This window comes from Mustela nigripes, chromosome 5, assembly GCF_022355385.1.
Source record: "Mustela nigripes isolate SB6536 chromosome 5, MUSNIG.SB6536, whole genome shotgun sequence".
NCBI classification, from domain to species: domain Eukaryota; kingdom Metazoa; phylum Chordata; class Mammalia; order Carnivora; family Mustelidae; genus Mustela; species Mustela nigripes.
The window spans coordinates 24,801,447-24,809,533 of NC_081561.1; the positions used below are offsets into that span (position 1 = coordinate 24,801,447).

The following is an 8,087-nucleotide window of genomic DNA, read 5'->3' on the forward strand; positions in this document are numbered from 1 at the left end:
GTGCTGTGCGTCCCCAGCTTTTGGGTAGAGGGCGGAAGATCAGGTCACTCCAACACTAAATTCGGAAATGCTAACACTGAGTATATGAAAAACATTCACAGTCAAAGGAAAGGGGACTATAAATTAGAAGTGTTTGAGAGCAGATTTCAGAAAAGATCTAAGGTAGGCACTAGAAAATTTCAGGAAACAAGTTGGTATTCTCAGTAGGCTGCAAGAAGACATGGCCTGAATGAAACAGGTAAAAAGATGTGAGAACAAGCTGGAGAAAACAAAACAAAATACTAGTAAGACATTCTAGATGAAAAAGGATAAAAATATATAACGAGCATATTTAAAAGGAAACACCATAATTAAAGTCATACTGAACAAGAACTGAATTGATGCTGTGAAAAGTGAGTCCATTATGTATAGAATATCCTTATAAAGCTCTTCCATGATTCAAAAGAAAAAGATGAGTGAAGAAGCAAGAGATATGAAGGCGAGCCGGCACAGGGATAACCAACCATCAGGAACGCGACCATAGGAAATCAGCTATGATTTAACATTCTATATGCCAGGCACTATTTCAACTGCTTTTTGCCTTTCAACTTTTTTTTTTAATTCCTAAAACAACCTAATAAAGTTATTTCTGTATTATAATTCCTGCTTTACAATAAAGGAAGCTGAGGCACAAATAAGTTGAATGCCTTGCCCACGATCACATAGCCACTATATGGGGAAGCTGGGACTTGAATTTAGTAATTTGGTCCCAAACTCTCACTTTTACCTCCGTAACACTAGTATCCTAAGTAAAGGCATGAACAATTTCCTGAGTTTAAGAATGCATCTCTCATTCATTGCTGGTGGGAGTACTTTGGGAGACAGTTCGCAGTTTCTCATAAAACTAAACATACTCTTACAATATGATCTAGCAATCTCACTCCTTGGCATGTACCCAAATGAGCTGAAAACTTATGTCCATACAAAAACCTGATTTCCAAAACTTGAAAGCAACCAAAATGTCCTTCAATAGGTGAAAGGATAAACAATGGTACATCTGGACAATGGAATATTATTCTGCAATGAAAAGAAATAAACTATTGAGCTACCAAAACACCCTAGAGAACATTAAATGCATATTGCTGAGCGAAAGAATTTGAAAAACTTTGTATGATTCCAGTCATATAACAGTCTGGAAAAGGCAAAACTATGGAGACAGCAAAGATCAATGGTTGCAAGGTGTGGGAGGAGGGGAGGAGGGCATGAACAGACAGAACAAAGGGGTTTTTAGGGCAGTGAAACTATTTCTGCATGATAATGTCATGTTAGATATACGTCACTATGTATTTGTTAAAACCCATAGAATATACAAGACACAGAGTGAACCCCTAATGTAAACTAGGGGTCCTCAGTTAATAATTTATCAACATTGGCTCATCAATTGTAACAAAAGTACCACAGTAATGCAAGATGTTAATAGGGAAAAGTGGTGGGGGAAGGGGGAAGTCAGAATGTATGGGAACTTTATACTTTCTGCTCAATTTATCTATAAACCTAAAACACTTTTTAAAAGTATGTTATTAAAAAACAGGATTGTTAAAGGTGCTCTGGTAAGTTTTCAGAAGGAAATGAGAGACATGGAACTAGAAACGGGAAGAAAAGTGACTGCCGTTGCAAAGTGAAAGAAACATGGCCGAATTGTACTCTATAGTTGGGTGGAAAACAGAATTTATAAAAAATGAACTTGAATATTTAGTGATGAAGTTGCCAAGCAAAGTGTAGAAGGTGCAGCCTGATTTCTCCTTGCTGCCTGTAGTAAAAATAAAAGTTAAAAAATAATTTTTAAAAATTTTTAAAAAGAAATTGAGAAAAGAACTGTTTAGCAAAAGACAAGCAATATTTGATGATTTGGAATTTTTTGTAGCCATACCTTATACTAATGAGGCTTTCAATATATATTGAGGATAAGAAAAATGTGCGTGTGTACCTTTATATTAGTTTTAGTGACTGGGTCTGCACATGAAATGTAAGCACCACAGGAAGCCAATACAGAAGCTCCACAGGTAAAATAGTAACTGATCCTATCAAGTGTGACACACCAATAAAAAACACTATATACAAAGAAGGCATAATTTAGTAAATAAAAACCAAGGTTTACTGAGTTTTTACTGGATACCAAACTCTGAATACTTTACCTGAATTAACTCATTTAATCAACTTAGGGTGCCAAGTACAAAACAGAAAGGGATGAAAATTCATGAAAAATGCGTAATTGTGTATGTGTACACCCAATAAAGAGTATGCGATCTGTGTAAATTATGGATAATAACTAGCTCACATCTATCCCTTCGGAGCAGGCTGTCCCACTAAGCGCTTGCCCGCCCGTTCCTCCCCTCCCCGTGCACCGCGTGCTTTCTCCCCTCGCCAGCGTTTCCCCTTCTCTCAAACTGGCACCGCCAACCGAGCGGTAGACAGAAACCCAGGCTCGCGCGCAGGGCTCGGGGGAGCGCCGTCACCCGCAGCCTGCGACTGGGAGATCGGAACCCGCGCCGTCACCCGCAGCCTGCGACTGGGAGATCGGAACCCCGGACGGGGGCAAAGACCACGGGCTCGCCTGCGGAGCTGCTGCCTGGGCCCCAAGTCAGCCGGGCGTCTTCCTCCTGGAAAGTGGCCGGGCTCCAGGGCGGAGGACGCGCCAAGTGTGGACAAGCTCGGCTTCTGAGCGGCTCCGCTGCGCGAGCCCCGCCGCGGGCCTGCCCTCTGCCCGGAAAGCCGGGACCCCGGGACCCTGGGCGGCAGCGCCCTGGCCTCCCCAGGAAGCACCCGGCAGCGCGGCTGCGGCGCACAAAGGCGACAGGGGTGGTCCGGAGCGGGGGCCTCGGGAGTCCGCGCAGCCGCCGCTGGGAGAACCCCCTGCAGGGCCGCGGTCCCCCGCTGCGGGAGGGGACCTTCGTGCCGCCGGCCGCCCTCGCCGTAGGGTTCCCGTTACGGTCTCAGACCGCGGCGTCCTGCGCGGGCGGCCGCGATCGCCCCGCCTGAGGCTCCAGCGACGCCAGTTTCTAGGAGGGACTTTAAGGAACCGGCCCATCGCTGAGTAGTCGTGGCCGAGTGGTTAAGGCGATGGACTAGAAATCCATTGGGGTCTCCCCGCGCAGGTTCGAATCCTGCCGACTACGGCGTGTTTTTCTCTGCCCGGCGCCTGGAAGTCCTCTCCGAGACAGACCTTGGCGCGCCGCTTGGAGTTGGGTACCTGAGAGCGCGGGACTCCCTCCCCGCGCGACGGCCTCTTTTCCTCGGGAGACCGGCCTGAAGCTTTAAAGGCCGGCCACTCCCCTTCTATTAGTCCCAGCCATCCTCGCGAGATGGGGAGAGGCCCGCGCTCGGCCCTGGGACATCCCCCTGCAGCCGCAGGGTCCGAGGTCCCCAGCCGGACAGGGGTGGCGCCCCCTGGCGTTCAGGCCCGGAATACACAGTGAGCGCGGAGTGGACAAGAATCCAAGGAAAAAATGGCTTCCCGGCAGGGGCGGTGCCAGCTAGACGCCACTGACCACGTGGTGGGCAGGAGCGGCCAATCAGAATTACCTCCGGATGTGACGTATCAGTAGGGCTCAAAAATTTGTCCACCGAATCTGATCCGAGGAAACCTCAGACAAACTCAAACAAAGGCGCTTTCTCCAAAATAACTAAATTATACTCCTCAAAAATAGCACTTTTAGGGGCGCATGGGTGGCTCAGTTCGTTAAGCATCTGCCTTCGGCTCAGGTCATGGTCTCAGGGTCCTGGGGTCGAGCCCCACATCGGGCTCCCTGCTCAGCAGAGAGCCTGCTTCCCCCCCTCTCTCTGCCTGCCTCTCTATCTATTTATGATCTCTCATTCTCTGTGTCAAATAAATAAATAAAAATCTTTTAAAAAAATAGCACTTTTAGAAAACACAAGGAAAGAATAAATATTTAGATTTTAAAAAGACATCTTAACGCAACACACGATCCGGGATTTTCTTTTGCTGTAGGGCATTATTGGAACAATTGGTGAAATCTGAATAAAGCACATACATTAAATAATTTTTTTTATCAGTGGTAATTCCTGAATGTATTAATTGTTCTTTGGTTATGTAAAAGAATGCCTTTAAAACTTAGTCTCCTATGGTTTCCAAAAAAGTGTATAGGACACTTTCTTATAGGACAAAGAAAAAGAAAATACAGTAATGGTGCTAAATATGCTAAATTTGGGGAATGGAAGGTAATCAGACATTCTTTATATTCTTGTAACTTCACTGTCAGTCTGAAGTTATTTCAAAATTATTTTAAAATAAAGTTAAAAGAAAAAAGAATAAAACCACAAATAAAGACTATATGCATTCAAATTTAAAAGCATAAATATACAGTTTGCACCACTGATATGAAAGGGGCAATGAGTAAATTATGGAAGATGAATTTAGGATTGATGAAGGAATGGGTGCAAAGTGCTAGAGTGAGCAAAGAAATTCGTAACACACATGAAAAACCTAAACAGTACATGCCTAAAACAACATTGTTTAATAATTGACTATCTTTAGAAATGGTCAACAAAACCAAGACAACTGACAGAATGGGAGAAGATACTCACAAATGACATATCAGAAAAAGGGCTAGTATCCAAAACCTGTAAAGAACTTACCAAACTCAACACCCAAAGAACAAATAATCCAATCAAGAAATGGGCAGAAGACATGAACAGACATTTCTGCAAAGAAAACATACAAATGGCCAACAAACACATGAAAAAATGCTCAACATCATCAACCACCAGGAAAATACAAACCAAAACCACAGTGAGATCCCACCTCACACCAGTCAGAATGGCTAAAATTAACAAGAGACCACAGATGTTGGCCAGGATGCAGAGAAAGGGAAACCCTCCTACACTGTTGGTGGGAATGCAAGCTGTTGCAGCCACTCTAGAACACAGTATGGAGGTTCCTCAAAAAGCTGAAAATAGAGCTACCCTACAACCCAGCAATCGCACTGCTGGGTATTTACCATAAAGATACAAATGTAGGGATCCGAAGGGGCACGTGCACCCAAATGTTTATAGCAGCAATGTCCACAATAGCCAAACTATGGGGAAAACCCATATGTCTATCAACAGATGAATAGATAAGAAAGATGTGGTATACACACACACACACACACACACACACACACGCAACGGAATACTATGCAGCCTAGAAAAAACCTGAAATCTTGCCATTTGCAATGATGTGGATGGAACTTGAGGACATTATGCTAAGTGAAATCAGTCAATCAGAGAAAGACAATTATCATATGATTTCTCTGATATGAGGAATTTGAGAGGTAGGGAAGGGGTTGTCGGGGGGATAGGGAGGGAAAAAATGAAACAAGATGGGATTGGGAGGGAGACAAACCATAAGAGACTCTTAATCTCACAAAACAAATTGAGGGTTGTTGCAGGGGAGGGGGTAGGGAGAGGGTGGTTGGGATATGGATATTGGGGAGGGTATGTGCTATGCTGAGTGCTGTGAAGTGTGTAAGTCTGATGATTCACAGACCTGTATCCCTGGGGCTAATAATACATTATATGTTAATAAAAAAATGAAACAAAATAATATCAGGTTATTATTATCTTATAATAACTGACTACCTTTAATATATGAAAACAAAATGGTGCTAAAATCCACAACAACAATTGTAACATGGAAAGATGTGACCAAATCTGAATCATTCTTTGCTCCTTTATAATGATGAATAAGGTTTGAATTAGACGGACACTCAGTACTGGGACCAACTACCAAATGGACAAATGTTAAAGTCTGTATTTCTGTGAACCATGTTAAACCCAAACAGCACTGTTTTTTGAAAGAAGGAACACCCTTCCATTATGAAAGAATAAATCTGGGGGTGCCTGGGTGGCTCAGTGGGTTAAATCCTCTGCTTTCAGCTCAGGTCATGATCTCAGGGTCCTGGGATCAAGCCTCTCGTCAGGCTCTCTGCTCAGTGGGGAGCCTGCTTTCTCCTCTCTCTCTCTGCCTGCCTCTCTGCCTACTTGTAATCTTTGTCTGTCAAATAAATAAATAAAATCTTTTTAAAAAAAGAATAAATCTGAAATTTTATTTTAAAATTAATTAGCATTCTGTCATGAATTTTTGGTAGTGAAGTTTAAAAAGTACTATTAAGGGATGAATAGGTGGCCCAGTTGGTGAAGTGTCTGCCTTCAACTCAGATCATGATCCCAGGCTCCTCGCAGTGGGGAGACTGCTTCTCCCTCTGCTCTGCCTGCCACTCCCCCCAGCATGTGCTTTCTCTGATAATAAATAAATAAGTAAATAGTAGTATTACTCTACAGCAATGTCAGCCATTAGTTTGCAGAGGAGGGTACCCCCTTCTTTTCACCTAGCACTGAATTTTCTTTGTCTCTTACTTCTTTTTCTCATAGACAAAATATTCTTACTTTATGGAGGAAATATGATTCATCATATTTATGGATAGGAACTGTGAAGGCACTGATAAGCAATGAATGCAGGCAGAGTTTAAAGGGCTACAATTCTTGAGAGAAAGGAAACGATATGAGGTGCACAAGGGCTTCCCCTTGAGGACATGTTCTATTTTGCAGCATTTTGGAATAGTGCAAAGAAGTAGACACACTGGGCTGAGGAGACCCTCAGAGTCTGGGGCTACCAACGTCCATGGACCCTGAGGGACCACGCTCCAGTGATGAGGGAACCACAGAGAAGCTCAAACTTCTGTGTATAAACTCTTCTAACATCACTGATTAATTCCTAAATTACACATATACAAAAAGATATTCCAAAGCTCTGCAGGAAAGAGCAGTTCTAAGACTGATAACACGCTGTAGGGATTCAGCAGCTGCACAGTTGTGGGGAAACCCTTAAAGCTCACGCCTTTCCCAGTCAGAGGGAACTGGATAAGCACTATCTGCTGTCATTTGGGACTTAGAGGCTAAGCAGTAAGTGACAAACCCTGGTCATAAGAACCACACAAAAGGAGTAATGGCTAGGTCTTTAGAGTAAAGAAAAATTAACATAAACCAACTATAACAAAGGTTTAATCTTATATATTTCAGAAAGACTACCAGTAAACCCTGAATGTTTGAAAAGAAAGCATCTATATAATCCACGGGTAAAAGAAGAGAATACATTGGAAATTTAAACATTTTTGAGTTGGTTAGTAATGAAGTACAGTATATTCTCATTTGTCTTATGTAGATAAAGCTGTTTTTAGAGGGAAATTTTTACATTTAACTGCAAGCACTAGAACAAGAGAAAGGTTGAAAATAAGCGATTTAATTTTTTAACTTAACGGCTCAGGAAGTCCTAAAATGCTGAGAATTTAAATGCAAAAAGTAGAAGCCTATACAAAAATAAGTGCCAAAATTAATCAATGGAAAGCAAACATACGCCAGAGAAAAATCAATGAAGTAAATATATTTTAAAAACAAGAACGCATTATTATGAATACCTGTATGTCAGTATATGTGAAGCATTCAATGAAATGGGTACATTCCTCGAAAAACTCAGTCGGCACAAAGTCGACAGCCGACACAAAAAGCAGTAGGAAGTCCCAATTGTCCTATGCTTAAGAAATTCAATCCACAATTTAAAAAGTCACTCATATAAACCTCTCAAAGCATAGACAGATTCACTTGTGATTTCTCCTATGCAAAGAAAGATAAAATCAATCTTACAGAAACCCTTTCAGAGAATGGAAAAACATCTTTCAACTCATTTTATGAGACCAACATAAAACCTGAAAAGAGACTACGAGAACAGAAAATTACTTGCCAATATCTCTTATAAACATAAGCTCAAAACCATTAACTAAAATATTAGCAAATCAAAACAAGCATTAAAAAAAAAAATCTAGGGGCGCTTGGGTGGCTCAGTGGGTTAAAGCCTCTGCCTTCAGCTGGGGTGATGATCTCAGGGTCCTGGGATCAAGCCTCACATCGAGCCCCACATTGGGCTCTCTGCTCAGCGGGGAGTCTGCTTCCCCCTCTCTCCCTGCTTGCCTCTCTGCCTACTTGTAATCTCCATCTGTCAAATAAATAAATAAAATATTTTTTTAAAAATCTAAAACATCATGACCAAACGG

At 42.3% G+C, this 8,087-nt stretch overlaps 1 non-coding gene across 1 annotated transcript; it reads left to right on the forward strand.

Moving 5' to 3' along the window:
- Nucleotides 1-3,073: 3,073 nt before the first annotated feature.
- On the forward strand, nt 3,074-3,155 carry TRNAS-AGA (transfer RNA serine (anticodon AGA)). Its single transcript has one exon. It is a non-coding gene; the product is annotated as a tRNA-Ser (tRNA).
- Nucleotides 3,156-8,087: the final 4,932 nt, after the last annotated feature.